Source organism: Lissotriton vulgaris, chromosome 7 (genome assembly GCF_964263255.1).
Source record: "Lissotriton vulgaris chromosome 7, aLisVul1.2, whole genome shotgun sequence".
Taxonomy (NCBI): Eukaryota; Metazoa; Chordata; class Amphibia; order Caudata; family Salamandridae; genus Lissotriton; species Lissotriton vulgaris.
This window is the reverse complement of record NC_141695.1, coordinates 704,471,362-704,491,148: the sequence shown is the minus strand read 5'-3', so window position 1 is coordinate 704,491,148 and position 19,787 is coordinate 704,471,362.

Sequence of the window (19,787 nt, the reverse complement as noted above, 5' to 3'; positions counted from 1 at the left end):
CACAGGGCACTATATATTTTAGAGGTAGCTATAGGTCAGATCAAATAAACTGTTTTGAGAAAGACCACATATTTTTAGCACATAAACAATATTTTTATGAAAGGATCTGTAAGTAGTCCCCTTCGTTGCTAAAGGATCTTGCTTTAGAAGTTCCTGCGTCGAGCCTTCTGGGGAAGAGGTCAGTTAATAATAATAATAATAATAATAATAATAATAATAATAATAATAAATAATTTTATTATAGCGCCTGACTACACCGACTGGTTTGTTCCCACGGTACAGAAACAGCTAGACGCAGGGTAGGGCCAGGGGGCATAGCTCATATCTAATAAAGCAATATAAAAAGATGTTCCCTTCTGCGTTCTTCAATGCTACTAAAGAAATATTATATTCAGAGTACAATGAACCAAAGGAAATCTCCTTACAATACAAATATAGCAACATGTGTATCAATCTTATTATTTTATTATTAGCATCTTTATAAAAACTAAGACAATCCTTTATGCAATTAAAAACACTTATAGTTAAACAACATTCCACACATTCATTAAAAACAGTCAATTTTCGAAATGTGATATTTTTTACATTGATTCTTTCAATGATTGTAAACATTTAATCAAATGACTCTGGTATAGTTATCACCACATAACATTGTGTACAAAACATAAATTTACATTAAAAACAAAATGAACTGTGTCCTTATGTCGACGTGTTTTGGTGTATCTTTGTCGTTTGTAAACACCTTCTTCAGGACTCAAAATATAAAATCAACTAGTGTTCTTTGTGCCAAATAATTTATCCTGAATTGGGATTCAGCACGGAATGCATAGCAACTCAGAGGAATATATTTTGATAGACTTCCTTTTGCCTCTGTCCATATAATATCAAAAAAAATCGAAAATTGACTGTTTTTAATGAATGTATGGAATGATGTTTAACTATAAGTGTTTTTATTTGCATAAAGAATTGTCTTAATTTTCATAAAGATGCCAATAATAAAATATTAAGATTGATACACATGCTGCTATTTTTGTATTGTAAGGAGATTTCCTTTGGTTCATTGTATTTTTAATATAATATTTCTTTAGTAGCATTGAAGAACACAGAAGGGAACATCTTTTTATATTGCTTTATTATTCCCGGTTCTTCCTGGTTTAACCTGGGTAACTCTCTCTTTTTTGAGCAGCATATCTAATAAAGCCAGGTTTTCAAACCTCTGCGGAAAACACTATCAGATTTTACTGCACTTAACAACGGCAGAAGTGTGTTCCGATTTTTGGCTGCCAAATAGACAAAAGAGCGCGCACCTATCCTCGCCCCCTTGATTTTTTGAACTTTGAGCAGATGAGCGCCTGTCAATCTCAGCTTATGAGTAGGATTGTAAGGGGACAGGAGATCATGCAGGTAGCTGGGTCCTTTTCCCTGTAGAGTCCGGTGACAGAAACACAAAGCTTTGAAAAGAATTCTTTTACAAACAGGTAGCCAGTGGAGGGCATCAAGGGCTTTCATCGAGGAAGTTCTCTTGGGTAGATTAAGAACTTGGCGTTCTGCCGCGTTCTGAATGCGATGCAGCCGCTGCAAGCTTCCTTTCATTGCTCCCAAATAGAGGACATTTCCATAGTCCAGTTGCGATGTAACAAGAGTGTGAACTAGGGTTTTCCTAGCTGATGCAGGAAGGCTATCCAGAGTTTTCCTTAACAATTTAAGGATGCCAAAGCGTCTCCCTGCAACCTTCCTTGTGTGGGTCTCAAAGGATAGTTTCGAAATTGAGCTACACCCCTAGATTTTTTACTTCTTCTTTAGGAGTGGGCACCAGCCCCAGCCTCTGGGGCCACCAGGCCGAACACCAGATAGAGGGAGATTTCCCATGACCATAACCTCAGTTTTACTGCCATTCAGTTTCAGGCCATTGTTTGACATTCATGGAGGTAGGTCATTAAGCAAGGAGGACAATCAGGTTGCTGGCTCATCAGAGTCCTGGGCTAGAGTGACTACGAGCTGCATGTCATCCGCAAATGACACTATAGTGATCTTATGTTTTTTCACAATATCTGCCAGAGGGCCGATGAATAAATTAAAAAGGGTAGGGCTAAGAATAGAGCCTTGTGGAACCCCTTGCAAGAGTGGCAAGCTTTTTGACATATGCGGGTGCAGGGCAACCTGGAAACTACGGTCCTGTAAAAAGGAACTCATCCACTTTAACGCTTCTCCATCCAACCCACATGCCCGTAGTCGCTGTAGGAGCATTTTGTGGGATACCGTGTCAAAGGTTGCACTTGGGTCCAACAGGAACAAGGCCGCCGTCTGACCGGCATCCATGTGCCTGCGCAGTGACTCCATAGTGAAGAAGAGTGCTGACTCAGTCGAAAATGTAGCTCTAAACCCCGATTGCGTGGGGTGGAAAAGATTGTCAATCAATCAATCAATCAAAGCATTTATATAGCGCACTACTCACCCACAGGGTCTCAAGGCGCTAGGGGAGGGGGGTCCGCTACTGCTCGAACAGCCAGGTCTTGAATTGCTTCCTGAAGGCGAGGTGGTCCTGGGTCAGGCGGAGGTGGGTCGGGAGGGAGTTCCATGTCTTGGCGGCGAGGTAGGAGAAGGACGGTCCCCCTGTGGTGGCTCTTCGGATGCGGGGGACGGCGGCGAGGGCGTGGCCGGTCGATCGAAGCTGGTGTTTGGGAGCGTAGAAGTTGAGGCGGCTGTTGAGGTATCCTGGGCCTTGGTTGTGTAGGGCTTTGTGTGCGTGGGTGAGGAGTCGGAAGGTGATTCTCTTGTTGACCGGGAGCCAGTGCAGGGCTCTCAGGTGTCCGGAGATGTGGCTGCGACGGGGGATGTCCAGGATGAGTCGTGCTGAGGCGTTCTGGATCCGCTGGAGTCTCTTCTGGAGTTTGGCGGTGGTTCCGGCATAGAGGGAGTTGCCGTAGTCCAGACGGCTGGTGACGAGGGCCTGGATGACCGTCTTCCTGGTGTCGGTGGGGATCCACCGGAAGGTCTTACGTAGCATGCGCAGGATGTTGAAGCACGACGAGGAGACGGCGTTGACTTGTCTGGTCATGGAGAGGGAGGAGTCCAGGATGAAGCCCAGGTTGCGTGCGTGGTCTGTTGGTTTGGGTGCGCTGCCTAGGGTGGGGGGCCACTAGGAGTCGTCCCAGGCAGAGGGTGAGGATCCCAGGATGAGGACTTCCGTCTTGTCCGAGTTCAGTTTCAGGCGGCTGTTCTTCATCCATTCGGCTACCTCTTTCATCCCTTCGTGAAGGTTGGCTCTGGCGGTGGTGGGGTCGTTGGTGAGGGAGAGGATCAGCTGGGTGTCGTCGGCGTAGGAGATGATGTTGAGGTTGTGCTGGCGTGCGATGTCTGCGAGGGGGCTCATGTAGACGTTGAAGAGGGTTGGGCTGAGGGAGGAGCCTTGAGGAACGCCGCAGATGACTTCGGTGGCTTCAGATCTGAACGGAGGGAGGCGGACTCTCTTTGTCCTTCCGGCGAGGAAGCTTCCGGCGATTGTGCTGATTAATGTGGGCCTCTAATTGCTTTTTCACCACCTTCTCTGCTATTTTAGAAAGGTAAGGGAGTAGAGAGATGGGATGAAGATTTTCCAGCAGTTCAGGGTCGAACTGTGGTTATGGGATGGCAGAACAATCACGTGTTTCCACCCCATATTGAAAGGATAGTTCCAGCAGTTGTTGTACATAGGGTAGTAGCACATCTAACCCCTCCTTTATTCTACTCGGCATTCCTGGATCAATTGGTGAGCCAGATTTTATGCTTCGGCCACCCCTTCAGATCTGTCAATGGGGGGGTCCGAAGTTCCAGGAGAGGGTTTATCCTGGGCTCAGTAGGTCTCTCGAGCTGCAGGATATGGCCATTATAGGCCTCATCAGGAAAGGAGTTATATATTTTGGAGACTTTGGATAGAAAGAAGTAAGAGATCCGATTACACAGCTCAGGGAAGTTGGTAGGTGGAATCAACGTTGTTTCTAGAGAGGATATATCTTTGAGGGTAGCAAATAGTTCCTTAGTAGAGTTTATTGCCATTTTAATTTTCTCCTTATATTAGGTGGTATGCCTTTTTTTCAGCAGGGAGTGATACTTTTTTTGAGCTGACTTATAGGCATCCTTATTATCCTTTGAAAAGTCTGTCCTCCATTTGCGCTCAAGGCGTTTGCAGCCTTGTTTAGTGATTCTGAGCTCTTCATTATATGATTGTGCTGATTTAGACTTTCTCTGTGGAGTCTTCGTGGTCCACGGTGCAACTACATCCAGTGCTTTAGTGATCCACTAATCTACTGCTGAGTGGGCCATATTAATCTCTTCACCCAGTAGTGGTAGATTTTTCTTTAAGGCGCAAGTGAAGCTCTCATTATTTAAACTGGTCAACTTCCTGCATGGGAAAGTGGGCCAGTTTTTTGCGTGTGTCGATGTTTGGCGAGTGGGATATAGAAGGCTACCAGATGGTCGTCAGACCATGGTATAGGAGTTGATGGCCTGATAGTATCACTGAGCCTAATGTCATTACAAAGGCACTTGACAAGTCAATATCCTGCTTCAAAGCATGGATTGGAATAGAGAAATGAATGTCACACAACTTAGGGTTCTCCTTTTCTGTTGTATTTAGGTCAGTCAATGACATATAAGGTAGAATGCAGTTGTTTAAGGTAGTGAGACTGGGATTTTATCCTTATGTACAGTAATTAGATGTGTGCAATGTCTGCACTGCCAAGATTTCTAGAGGGAGCCTAGCCCTGTCTGTGGGCCCTGGCTTTTCCTTCCTGCTAGATCATTTTATATACAGTACTTACAGTGGAAGGAATCATTCCTCCTAACTATGGGTGTGTCATTATACTTTGCGTTGCCGCCTGATAAAGTTTCCAAGTAAAGGGTTATCTAAACAGGTTGGGATCAGTCTACCTCCTATAAGTGGGGTCCCTTGCCTTCTATACCTGTAATTCTGGCATGAAGTATATGTGTGTGTGTGTTGTGAATTTAGTGTGGTTTGCTGATGCTTGGTGAATGGAGGTATACGTTTCGGCCATCTCTCTTTTTGCAAAGTGTGCTTTATACTGTTGTGTAGTTCCCACTAATCCGTAAGATATGCACATTTGTTGGACATCATAAACTTTGGGTGAGTTGCCTAGACTGATTCCAAGCACCCCACAGGATATGTTGGTCTAGAGACTTGCTAGCTCACAGTGCCACCATAAGTCCCCCTAACCCTACCTGGGAACAAATGGTTTCTGGCAAAAAATGAACATGACAACCCTGACCCCTCAGAGATCGTGGTAACAGATCAGAACCTCTCGCTCAGAAAATACACACTGGGACGTTTTCAATATATTTATTGAACCAATGTCATTCTTGTTTAAAATACATGTGCTGCGATAATCAGTAGACAGAAGCAAATGAAGGTAATTACAAGCAACAGAAGAGTAAATAGCAGATACAGTTCTACCATTGTGCTAAGACAGAGTATAAATGCAGGCATATAAAACAAGACAGTAATCAGTCATAGTCCAACTAAGCGAACCCTACTCAGTGTATACCTAGAGTGTGTGTAGATGTGAAGCCAAGAATCCTCTGAAGGGACGATCCAACCCCATTACCTGGCGGGAGAGAATGTATGACCCCGTCCTTGTCACGATCTAGACACCCATTATGGAGATGTCAGAAACATGTGTGGTGAAGTCTCAGCATGCAGGGATTCGCATGTCAGCTGAAGTGCCTCCACTGCTAATCCTATGAGATGCTGATTATTTATAATGAAAAGTATCCTTGCGATGTACATATAGTTAAGCAATGTTATGGGTATGTAGATAGCCCTGTCGCCTGTGGGTGAAGATAGAACAACATTAGTGCGTAAAGGCCTTCAATATGGTGTTCAAAACATATGAAAATGTTAAGCGAAGCCAGATGTGTAAACAGAAGTAGTTTCAGAGAAACTAATCCAACATGGTCGCACACGTAAATATGTGCAAAAGGTCACAGCAGAAATGTTATTGTGTTAAAAATGGACAATGTAAGAAATGAGCAGCTTCACTTCATGGGCCTAACCCAGGTATATAGCAATACATGTTAGACATTCTAGCCTAAACATACTCATTCTCCAGTCCCTCGCTATGAAACCTGTTCTGTCTGATGAATGGGGATGTTGACAACCCATTCCGTTGTTCTGAGTAGGTATTCCCTACCTGAGTGAAACCTGCCCATGCCCCCTTTCTTTTCTTTGTTATTGCTCGTTTCCATGGCACAAGAAAATATGTAAAGCTCTGTCAGAGCTGCAATCAACAAATCTATGGGGAAGAATCCAAGTTGCTCTGACCTGTAGTTCTTGGCTGTGTAGCTCAGGAAAACTTAAGAACAAAAAGAAGATGCATTCCTGAAGCAGTGAAGAAATGAAGTGCATTTTTCGAAATTGGGTCTCTATTTGGTAGAGGGGTGATTTCAAGGCATTGCCATTGAGCCGTGCAGGCTGTGGATCCGCTGTCGTCGAGCAGCCGCTGCATCGGCATTGAAGGGCGATGCAGTAGAATTTCTCACGCAGTCGGAGCGAAACTTCGGTTTTACAAAAATCCGCTGCAAAACCCACTTCTGAGGCCCAGGACTTGAGGGGGCACCTCAGGCAAGTGTAAGACTCACAGGTGGCAATGTCCAGAAGCACCAGCAGGATTGCACAGAGACGTTTGTGTCCCTGAGACTTCAGAAAACAGGAGGCAAGCCAGCAAGCCTTTGGGGTGACTCTTTGTTAAAGTGAGAAGGGTCCAGTACTTTTACTCAGCAGGGCAGAGATCAGCAGGCAGCAGAGCAGCACAGCAAAGCAGCGAAGCAGTTCTTCAGAGCAGTCAGTCAAGGCAGAGTGAAGGACTGGGTTTTCTTAAGACCCAGCGGTGCCAGGGATAACACCTGAAACCTTCGTGGGTAACCTGTTCCGGCGTACAAATGACAGAGACACGGGACACTTCCTTCGGCGTCAAAGATTCGAGGTTTATTACTGCAGGGAACACAGAAGTCACAGGAAGTACAACACGTGTAGGTTCGAGGAGTCTGATTCAACTTGCCTCTGTGGATCGCTCCTTATATACAGTTTTCATGCATAAGATATCATAGTACACAAAGGTTTACCACTCGGTTCCCATCGTAAAGACCATAAGGGGATGCTTTCATGTATTCAAGGCTCGGAACATAAGTACAGAAACATTTGGTAGTTCCCAACTGTAAAAGCCCATCTTCCCACCATTAGTACATTCCAATCAGCAGTAAACAAATCGAGGAAGGGACAGAAACAGGTGCAGAGGAAGACAGAAACAGTGGGGAGATCGGAAAGGGTGTAAAAGGGGTGGTATCGGGAAACACGAGCTGCAGGCATCAAAGGAGATGTGCCTAATGAATGCACAACTAAGACAATAGACTGGCACGGCAGGATGAGCCTCGAGCGGGGCCATCTGCCTTACAGTGCCATCTCCCTCATCATAAAGACACTTTCAAAGGAAACGTGTCTTCCGCAAGAGTTTGGGAATCCCAGGGTCGCGAAGCGGACAGCGTCCGTTCGCTGGCTACTTGAGGGCAAGAGACAAAGTGGATGCCGTATCTAAGATGGAACCCGTGGGCTCGGATGAAGAAACCCACGAAACAAACGAACGGTTTAGGCTAGCACAGCGAAAATGCGTACACCCACTAAACTCGTCATTTGCGGTTCATAGATACCAGACTCGACCATATTCGTGCGAGTCGAAAACACCACCTACGATCGTCACGGAACCTCAGACGCTCCTTTTGCCCTCATGTAGGCAAGCACTAGTCGGAATCATAATCCATTTTCATCAGACCATCTAGATGTTGCTGTAACATAATTCTATCCATCAGAGTTCTTTTGGTAACAGGCAGCTGTCTTATACACGTTGTAGCACAGAGGCCACATAAGGCAGGACCACACTGCACACAAAGACAGCACGTGAACAGGAATGCTACAACAGCCCCGATGATCATCAGAATTTTCCAACCCCAAGTCGACATTAGGCCCCAAAACCACCCAAGTAGCGTCCAATCCCCTACGTCCACGTGTATGGACTCAGAGATCTTATGCAACTTTGAGATGGCTTGATAGACAGTCGGAGCGTTGTCTGGAATGAAAATACAGCAGCTCGAATGGATCACCTTACATACTCCACCTGGATCTGCTAAGACAACGTCTAAAACAATACGGTTTTGTAACGTCATAAGCCTATCCGCCTGAAGCTCTGCTGTGATATTACCAAGGGCACTGGCATTGATATTAGCTGTCGATTCCACCACTCGGGTCAACTGTCTCAGGTTCCTACTATTGACCATAGGTCCCCGAAACGGAAAGAAACCCTTGAAAAAGTCTCCTGCCTCCTGACCGGCAGTGTCCTCTTCGCTAATCACGCCCCTCACAATTCGGGTCTTGTGGTAATCGGAGGTGACTGTAAAAGTCGGTGGCAACAAGTTTGCAATATAACATGTGCCCGCAAAGTCAAGGGGCAACCATGTATATGCACGATCATAACAGACAAAGTACGTACCCTTGGCAGTCAAAAACACAGGGGAAGAGAGCATTGGTAAGACATACGTCTCGGAGCAAGCACTCTCTCCAAGATGAGCTCTTGGGCTTCGGCCACAACTTTTTAGACAGAAATTACCAAGGTGGGGTACGATCCATAATGGAGACGAGCTTTTAAGCTGTCTTTCACCCACGAGCGCACTATACTCAGCCTCACTCAGATCCCTATAGGCTTGCACCTCTTCCTCTGGGATGAGCGACGGCTCATAGATATCCCTATCTAAATCAGCAATCGCTATGGCCAAAGGCTTGTGGTACGGACCAGGACCAAAGTGTGGAGGACGTGGCTCTCGATTGGGGTAGGAATCTAGTGCACTTCGAAACATTGTTTGGAATGCTCGAGCTGAACCCTGGGAACTATAAGGAAGGACCAAGTACGGAATTCCCTTATCGGTGGTATGTGGCATTAACCCACACACCCAACAATTGGTAGTGTTAACCACCAACTGATGCTGATGAAGGAGCTGAACGAAGGAATTATTCATAAATTCCGCACGTCTGATCTGCTCGTGTTGGGGTAGGATGTGGAGGAATGAGGAGAAACAGTGGAGGTAGGTTTAGGTTCAGAAGAAGGGGTAGGTGAGGCAGAAGGCAAGAACGTCTGTATCAGGTAATACACCCCACCCACCAATAGCGAGGAAACAGTTAAGAACAGAAGGAACACCTGAAACATGAAGCATTTTGTACGAGTAATTTGCTGCAACTTGAATCTTTGGGCCTGAGCTCTTTCCAAATCCACCAGCTTAGAGAATGGCATCCTCTAAAACCGTCCGCAACGTTTTTGACGCACTTCGTTCTGTGTAGCAGTAGTCAATCCCCAGGAGTTCCCAGGAACCGACGGCCTTCGACCTAGTGTCAAGACCTACTAACCAGAAGGAAGTACCCGCGCGGCCCTACGGTCCACCCGGATGTAAGGTATCTTTTATTTACAAATATATATACAAAATCTCCTAGCTGTGGCAGCAAAACACATATATGGAAACAAACTCACAATATTACAAAAACTACAATTATACGAGTGTGTTCAGACTGAATGGTGTCAATGGGGTAACGTGAATGTCAAGGGAGAAAGCAAAGCTTTTATTAGTCTTTGGTATTGGATCGCAGAAAATAGCGGCTTCTCCCAGGACGTGTCTGTTCGTCAAACAACTGATCCGATGATGGGACAGAGTTCTGCTGATCAGTCAATTGTTCAGATCTTGAGTTTTTCGAGGACAAATGTTCAACAATGTCGTTCTGCTGCACTGAGGGCTCTCCAACAGGCTGAGCGTCGCTAAAAGGGACGAAGGTCTGCACAGTTTCCGTTTCGGACGAGGCAATGCCCTTCCACACCCACGAGTCTGCCGGCAAAGGTATAGGTACCTTTTTAGTATGGGTGGCGTGCACCCAGTTTTTTCGTCCTTCCCAACGAACAGCAGTCCTCGTGGCAAGAAGCACTTGATAGGGTCCAGTGAAGCGGGGCTCAAGGTTGCGCTTCCGTCCGAAGTTTCGCGTTACCACCCAGTCTCCAGGCTGGAGCTGGTGGCCTGGACACTCCGTCTGCGTCGGCAGTGCTTCAAAGACCTGTTGGTGAATTAACCTCAGTTTAGCAGTCAGATCATGCAGATAGTCGATCAACATTGGGTACTCAAGATCAGAATACACACTCGGTCTAGGGATCCCCCAAACATTTGCAGGGCAGCCGAACACAATCTCGTAGGGGCTAAGCCCTACTCGGGAGTGTACAGTCGCCCTTGTTGACAAAAGAGCTAAAGGCAAAGCGTCAGGCCACGAGAGACCAGTCGTAGCCTGAATCTTCGCCAACTTCAATTTAAGGGTGCCATTATACCCTTCAACCAAACCTGCTGACTGGGGATGATTGGCGCTGTGGAATTTCTGTGTGATTCCAAGGCCCTTACACACACTCTTCATCACACTCCCCACAAACTCACCTCCGTTATCAGACCATTCAATTCGTGGCATTCCATACTGAGGAAAGTATTCCTTCAGTAGGATTTTCACAGTGGACAGAGCAGTGTTATCTTTGAGAGGGTAGGCTTCGATCCATCGGGAGAACGCGCAAACCACGACTAAAACGTATTTCAGGTTATTGCATCGCTCCATATGGATGAAGTCTAGCTGAATCACCTCAAAGGGACATGAAGGGGGAGCAAAATGGCCAGGAGCTGTAGGGGTTCCCTTTCCAGGATTGTACATCATACATATCATACAATTCTTAACCAATCTCTCAGCACACTTTGTAATACCATCATTCTTCCATACAGGGGACAACAACTTGCAGATACCTTTTGCACTAATATATGCCCAGCCGTGTGCCATCGTCACAACAGCTAGCACATACGCATCCGGCAACATCCACCTCTTATTCTCCGACAAATCAATCCAGCAACCATTCCCATCCAACTTTCCCGTACTCTCTTTCCACTTCGTGTTTTCAGACTCAGTGGCCTGGTTCTGAATCGCTTTCACACTCTTGATGGTGTCCTCACACATACCAGTCTCTGTAGGCAACCTAACCGAACTCGTCACATACATTCTAGTGCTAAGATTCCGGGCAGTCTCCTTAGAAATCTCATCCGCAAACGCATTACCACGACCAACATCATCCGTCACCTTACGGTGCGCACTACATTTAATAATCGCCACCTGCTTGGGCAATGTAAGTGCATCCAAAAGATCATTCACGAGCTGTCCGTGCTGAATCTTCGTACCATGCGATGTCATAAAACCTCTCTCTCTCCACAAACGTCCAAAGCTATGGGCAACGCCAAATGCGTATTGGCTGTCAGTAAACACATTCACCCATTTCCCTTTCGACAACACGCACGCTCTAGTCAAAGCAATCAGTTCTGCCGCCTGAGCAGAATTCTGATTCAATCTTGCAGTTTCCACAACAGTATTCAATGTCACCACAGCATACGCAGTCGTTACATCGCCATTCGGCAACTTAAAACACGACCCATCCACATACAAGGTCCCATCGGGATCTTCCAATGGAGTATTTTTCAGGTCAACACGACCTTTTGTTTCTTCCTCCGTTCGTAAGTAGCAGTCATGAGGTGCTACTTCGTCTGATTCCATACTGATTGGCAACAAAGTCGCTGGGTTCAGGACGTTGCAACGTTTTATTTGAATGTGACTTGCCAGAAGCGTCAACTCATAACCAGACAACCTTGCACTCGTCAGGTGTTGAGTTTTCGTACGATTCAAGAGAGTGTCAACTGCATGCGGAACCATCACCGTAAGCATATTATCCATGACCAATCCTGCAGATTGTCGGATGGACACCGCAGCTGCCGCTGTTGCTCTCAAACAACTCGGCAATGCTCTAGCTACTGGGTCCAAGGTCGAGAAAAAATATGCACATGGACGTTGCTTACCGCCGAATTGTTGCGTCAAAACACTCAACGCACAACCTTCCCTCTCGTGAACGTATAGTGTAAACGGCTTACTGTAGTCAGGAGTCCCTAACACAGGAGCCGAACACAACGCATCACGTAGTTCAGAAAAACTTTTCTGTCATTCTTCCGTCCATGGTAAAGGAGTTGGAACATCCTTGCACGTAAGAGCCACCAATGGTTTCGCTAGCAATGAAAAATTTGGAATCCATTGCCTGCAGTATGACGTGATACCTAAAAAGGCACGCACATCTCTCTGAGTTGTTGGCACAGTCATTCGAGCAATCGCTGCAATTCTCTCTGTGGTCAACCTTCTTCCCTCCTTTGACAATAAGTGACCTAGATAGGTTACTTCTTGACAACAATATTGCAGTTTAGAAGGTGACACCTTGTGATGTAAGTCACAGAGATGCTGCAACGACACCGTAGCAAGTTTGCAAATGTCCTGAGTATCAGCAGCCACCAATAAGTCGTCGACATATTGGATCAAGGCCGCACGAGCCGGCAACACAAACACATCAAGTTGACCCTTCAAGGCTTGACTGTATATCGATAGACTCTCACAGTAACCCTGAGGAGCGCGTTTAAACCTGAAGCTGCGGCCACCAAGAGAGAAACCGAAAAAGTCTCTACTTTCCTCAGCAATCGGAATGCTGAAGAAAGCATTCTTCAGATCGATCACTGAGAACCAGGATGCAGAGGCTGGAATCAGAGTTAGTTGAGCCGTAATGTCAGGCACCACAGGGAACTGAGGAATCACAATTTTATTCACCTCCCGTAAATCGATAACAAAACGATAAACAGGGGGTTTTGATGGATCAGTGCGCTTCAAAATGGGCAGTACAGGGCTATTGCACACGTTTCCCCGAGTCTCCTCGATAACATCTTTCTCAATCAAATCGTAGATGATTGCTAACAACGCTCGTTCACCATCAAGGGAGATACGATACTGGGGAATACGTGGCAGTCGCACATTAGATTTCAAGTGAACAACATAAGGGGAGATGTCAAGCAGGCCCACGTCATTGGGACCTGTTGCCCACAAAGATGCAGGAAGAGAACTCAATTCCGGTGGAAGCTTATCGATGGATAAGTACATAGGAGAGACAACTCCGTCACCCAACGGAAGCTTTACTCCCGCAGGAGAACAATACAAAGTCGCATACAGACGTTTCAGCAAATCCAGGCCCAAAAGATTTTCACCACAACCAGTAGTCGAAATCAACGGAGCTTTCAGCTCACGAGGCCCAATTGTAAGAGGCAAAGGGCACGAAACCGGATTGCTAACAGGGGCGCCAGAGAATCCAACGGAAACATTTGTTAAGCCAGACAAAGGTGCGCCAGGGAGTTTCGAATGCATGATGGAACTTTTCGCTGCACCAGTGTCCAACAGAAAAGGCTCAACGACGCCCGAGGTGGCAACTGCGACGTAAGGCCCTCTCTGATCAACCGGAACTGATACTACTCCCTCTCCTTGTCTATGGCTGTCCTAGTAATTACCGTCGTCAGCGTCCTGATCGGCGTAATAATCGTCCACATTGTACTGAGCAGACCGCCCTTACGACGATCCGCGCTGATCAAAACAATTATTAGAATCAGAAGAATTGTTGGAACGATCATTTTGAGCACCGCGACCTCTACCACGTGATGTCTGTTGAGGACCACCACGACCTCCTCTAGATGAATTACCACTATTACGATCACGCAAAACTGGGCAATCGAATTTCAAATGACCCTCTCCTCTACAATAGGCACACTGATTGTACCCTAACGAAGATCTCTGCGAAGAGGAGTCATTTCGTGATTGTGACCTATTCGACTGAGACTGTGATAGATTCCGTTGTTGCGAATCATTCTGATTCGAACGTGGAGGATACGCCTGCTGCAACAACACTTTAGTTTTGAGTTCTTTCGTCTTTTTATCGGCACGATCATCCTCCTCTTTCTCTCTATTCTCATAGTATTGGGCCGTGGCCAATATTTGAGCAGAAGTAGAAACAGCCCACGCACTTTCTGAATTTCGTAATTTGTTGCTTAGGTCAGGCAACAAATTTGAGACAAACTTATCCACAAACAATCGCTGACCTCCCTCAGTACCCATATCCTGACCACTATGATCAATGAATGCCTCCTCAAATCTCGTAAAGAAATCAGAGACACTCTCATCCTTCTTTTGTTTGCAAGCGGACAGTTTGTCCCAATTCACCTTCATAGCTGGCATAAGCGTTTTCATTAGAGCGATAATTCTCTGGGGCAAAGCCGTAATTAGCTGTTCGGGCTTGGCCCCACCAACTTGCAATGCATCAGCAGCCCCCAATGCATTCCAATCACCGCCTAATTTCGCCGCATGGTCTTCCTGACGAATCTTTGCCCATACCGGTTGCGGCACGACATTGCCAAACAGCATATCAATATCAGCAAGATTCATTATCGTAGCATCCACAAGCTGCGATAATTCTTTATAATACCCTGAAGGATTTTTGCGAGGGTCAGGCAAAGATTGCTTCACCTGCAAAACTTCCGACCGTTTCCATGGAAGATGTATCCACACTCTCTGAAAGTGCGGCAGGATGATAGGAACGGCATTAGCATCACCTGGCATCCACACTGGTGGAACTTCGCGCATGGGATACTGACCAGGCGCTGCTAGTGGTCCCTCAATGTCTTCTAAAAACAATGCCTGAGGCATTATAGAAGGACGAAAAGACAACAACTGCTCGACAGCACGTCGAACATTGGTGCTCACCAACATTCCGCTCGCAAACTGAAGCTGAAGATCAGTCAAAGCAGTCATGACATCGTCAGATGCATCAGCCGATATTTGGTCACGTAGAACCTTACACATTTCTTCAAAAACGAACCTTTGTGTCGGTATGTTGAATTGACAAAACGTATCTAACACCACACGTGGAGGATTTCTAAGGGGGTATTTCATCCAACCCATCGCCATATTATACAGTGTGTCACGTTCCCTACTACCGGGAAGCTGACTTCGTCTTTGAGGACCGTCCGAACCAGCGGACTCAAGAATAGGTCCAAGAGAATTAAAGAAGTTAGCAGCAACAGAAGGGGTACGACGTCGAACAGATGGAGAAAAAGAGTAACACAACGGGGTAACAAGTGAAGTATCAGGAACAGAAGAAACAGCAGGAGTAACCAGAACAGCAGGAGCAGCGGGAACAGGAGTATGAGGAAGTACAAGCAGAGGAGCAGTAGGGACGGAAGCAGGTAGAGGAGCAGGAACGGGTTGAAGAACGGGGACAGGTTGTGGAACAGGAGCAGGTGGAGGAACAGGGGCAGGAGGAACCACAGGAGCTACAGTACCCTGTGCGTACGGAGGTGGTGACTTCAAGAGATAGGACAACAAGGGGTCCTCTACTGATTCCTCCTTCTTATCCGTACCCGTCGGTAAAGCGGGGTAACACTTATCTACAGACATACGCTGCAATCTATCGAAAACTTCCTTTTCCTTTTCCTCCTTATCTCGCTGGAACTGCTCTGCGTTTCTTACCATGGTAACAACTCCTTCTCTCTTATTACGTTTAATCTGTTTGATTTCTCTCTGTTTGGCTTCTTTACGCCACAACCGAAAGGAATTAACATGGCCGGCCTTGCTTTTCTCTGAAACAATTTGGCTTCAAGATTGTCTAAAATCGGGGTCTCAAAACTACCATGAGGTGGCCAACTAAGGACACCGTCTTTTTTAGTATAGCGAACCCAACACTCATTGAATGTAATTGGACCTAAACCATGTTTACTGTACAGCTCATAAGTTGGAGTTCCAACCGGAGGTATCGGACACGAGTCCTCCAGTCAGGAATCCGCACCACAACGTCTAAAACAACTGAACAAAGTACTACGGCCAGGCATCTTGCACACTACCCGAGTTCCACAAACGTCAAGGGTTATAGGATTAACAATGTCCATGCAAAGAGCAAAAACCCTCGGTTTTTGACGACTGCAGACGTCAAATATCACAACAAAGAACCAAGTACTAAGAACCACAAATGCAATGGAACCATGCAACAACTAAGCACCCACAACTAAGGACTCTGGGAGCGACCCACAAATACTTAACTCAAAGATCGATGGCATCACCAGGAAGGCCCGTCAATCGTCTCGCTGTACCAAGGTCTACGCCAGGCGCCAAAACAGGTCTACAGTCAGGGCAGCAGTCCGTCGCAGCCGTCAGGAGGCGGGGATCTTCGCGGGAAAAGTCGTCGGGCCACTTGTTTCGACAACAGGATCGATGAAGCGGGGTGCACCTTCCCTCGGAGATTTCACACGAAGTTCCTCACGATCGTCGGGCTTGGACCGGTACCACTGATGCAGCCCGACGTTGGGCGCCAACTGAAGGACTGGGTTTTCTTAAGACCCAGCGGTGCCAAGGATAACACCTAAAACCTTCGTGGGTAACCTGTTCCGGCGTACAAATGACAGAGACACGGGACACTTCCTTCGGCGTCAAAGATTTGAGGTTTATTACTGCAGGGAACACAGAAGTCACAGGAAGTACAACACGTGTAGGTTCGAGGAGTCTGATTCAACTTACCTCTGTGGATCGCTCCTTATATACAGTTTTCATGCATAAGATATCATAGTACACAAAGGTTTACCACTCGGTTCCCATCGTAAAGACCATAAGGGGTTGCTTTCATGTATTCAAGGCCCGGAACATAAGTACAGAAACATTTGGTAGTTCCCAACTGTAAAAGCCCATCTTCCCACCATTAGTACATTCCAATCAGCAGTAAACAAATCGAGGAAGGGACAGAAACAGGTGCAGAGGAAGACAGAAACAGTGGGGAGATCGGAAAGGGTGTAAAAGGGGTGGTATCGGGAAACACGAGCTGCAGGCATCAAAGGGGACGAGCCTAATGAATGCACAACTAAGACAATAGACCGGCACGGCAGGATGAGCCTCGAGCGGGGCCATCTGCCTTACAGTGCCATCTCCCTCATCATAAAGACACTTTCAAAGGAAACGTGTCTTCCGCAAGAGTTTGGGAATCCCAGGGTCGCGAAGCGGACAGCATCCGTTCGCTGGCTACTTGAGGGCAAGAGACAAAGTGGATGCCGTATCTAAGATGGAACCCGTGGGCTCGGATGAAGAAACCCACGAAACAAATGAACGGTTTAGGCTAGCACAGCGAAAATGCGTACACCCACTAAACTCGTCATTTGCGGTTCATAGATACCAGACTCGACCATATTCGTGCGAGTCGAAAACACCACCTACGATCGTCACGGAACCTCAAGAGTGGCAATCCTTACAGCACAGCAGTCTTTATTCCAGCAGAGTTCTTACCAGTTTCAGCAGTGTACTGATTTGGTAAGATTAGAGCCCCAGTATATATACCAAAAGTTCCTTTTACGTAGGAGGTGACTTCAAAGCAACTCTCTGAGTGAACAAGGATCCCTTTCAATCCTTCCCTGTTTGCCAGGCTATCTGTAGGGGTGTGAAATAGTGCTTTGTATGTGGATAGGATACTACCTATTGAAGTGCAAGTGTTAGCCTCTACAACTCCTCCCTGCCCAAGAAGACCCATCAGTATGCATATGTATGCAGATGAGTGCTCAGAATGCAGATGAGCCTCACATTCTTGTGTTTGTGACTGTCTAGAGGTAATGCACAAAGTGTAGCTGTCTCCCAGCCCAGACGTGTATTTGAGACAGGCTGCTGGAACACAGAGCAGAGTTTGGAGCAGAGAAATGTCCACTTTCTAAAAGCAAAAGCAGCATTTTTAAAATAGAAATGTCAAATCCAACTTTACTAATACAGAGGATTCATCATGACCATTCCAAAGATATGAAACATGATTTAGCTACTTCTTTCTCATCAGGAATTACAGCTTAAAGGGTTTGAAATAATTCTCAATGCTAGCCTATGAGAGGAGTAGGCCTCATAGTGGTAAAAAGCAACTTTAGCTATGTTTCACTAAAAGGACATGCACAACATAAAAGTACATGCCCTGCTTTTTATTTACACAGCACAATGCCCTTAGGGCTACCTAGGGCCTACCGTAGGGGTGACCTATGTGTAATAAAAGGGGGTGTAAGGCTTGGCAAGTGGTTTAAATGCCAAGTGGAAGTGGCAGTAAATTGCACACACAGGTCTTGCAATGGCAGGCCTGACACAGGTTTGAAAGGCTGCCCGTGACGGTGGCACAATCAGTGCAGCAGGCCCACTAGCAGCATTTAGATTAGAGTCAGGGTATATGAGGTGCCACTTTACAAGGAACATATAGATAAGCCAGCTATGCCAATCAGGTATATACCAATTTTACCATGCAAAGCACATGCACTTTAGAACTGCTTAACAGTGGTAAATGCTCAGAGTCCTTAGGTCATCAAAGATACAGCAAAAAGTGGAGGTAAGTAGGCAAAAAGTTGAGGGAAGACCACACTAAGATGACATGTCTAACATGAACCTTCTTGAAGGCTGTGATTTCCTACTTTAACAACGAGAGGAATAAGTACTATTTCCTGGTATCTGTACATGAAAGGTCATACGGATACTGATACGACCTGTGAACTAGGGTATCACAGGATGTCTCCCAAAAAGTGGAAGACCTTCTGGATCTAAGACTGCGAAGCCTACTAGATGCCTTGCTGTTAAGAACTCTGAAGATGCAGTTAGCGTACCTGTTTGTCTATGGAGTGAGATTGAGGAATTCAATGGTTCTACATTGCAGGTCAGGTGAGGTTTCAAGATCTTCCAGTTACCCATCATATTCTTCACTGGAATGATCTATAAATTGGAATTGCATGTTGGTCCTGTGTGTTTGTTGAAGTCACAAGGTCAAAATTTGCTCTGTGTTGAAAAAAAAATAGATTGAAAACAATCGGTGGGATAACAATACAAATGTGGTTGTGCTGAGGTAGTACCAACTTTCTCTCAAACTCAGAATGGAAAGGTGCCTAAAATATGTAAAAAATATATCAATACTCGTCAATTTAAGGCAAGTCATTATTGGCATCTTTGAGGTAGACACTGAGGTCTGGATACCTCAGCGTTGAATTATATTGTATTACATTGTTTGGTATTTATACAGAAATTTCCATGCCTCTTGCAAATCCTAAAACATTGATGCACCATTTAAATTACTTGACTCGATTTAGCCCACAGACCAACTACCAGGAGAAGACTGAAAGAAAAGATCATTTGGGTTGTGGAACTGCAATGTTGCCAGTCTTTGACAAGAGTGTGTAGCTACATTGTCCCTAACCCAGTAATTACCTGTAGGGTTTCTGTACCCCTCAAGCCACCCCTTAAAGGACAGAAGTAGTCTGTTTTCACATCTCCAATACACTGTTGTACACAATTGGTGGCTTGGTCCAGTGACCATTTAAAGTATTTTTCTAGCCTATATTGTTCTGGAAATATGGTCTTTTTAAGTTTGTGATAAAGTCCACTCCCCAAAGCTGCATTCCCAGTAGGAACTGGTGGAGTCTGAATGCCAGTGGGTGCCAGTACCCCTGGTACACCTGCCCCCAGAATATCATGACAGCTAGATTAAAAGTCTCATTGAAATTTTTGACAGCCATTTTGGTCCTTAATTGGTCATAGAACTTTAGTGACTATGGACTGTTTACAAACTAAAAATTGGTGACTGGACCCCAAGATATCATTGGCTACAGGGCAAATGTAAAAGAAAGTCTAGAACCTCAAGATCCTAATTTTATTTACGTACCTATAGTAAAAGTGTTTGGTTTTTTTCTAGGTAAAAATAAATAAAAGGTGCAAGTTATAGTTATCTTAAGGGGTGAGTTATAGTTACTTGAGATAACTATACCTGGTGAATTTCAGTGGCTTT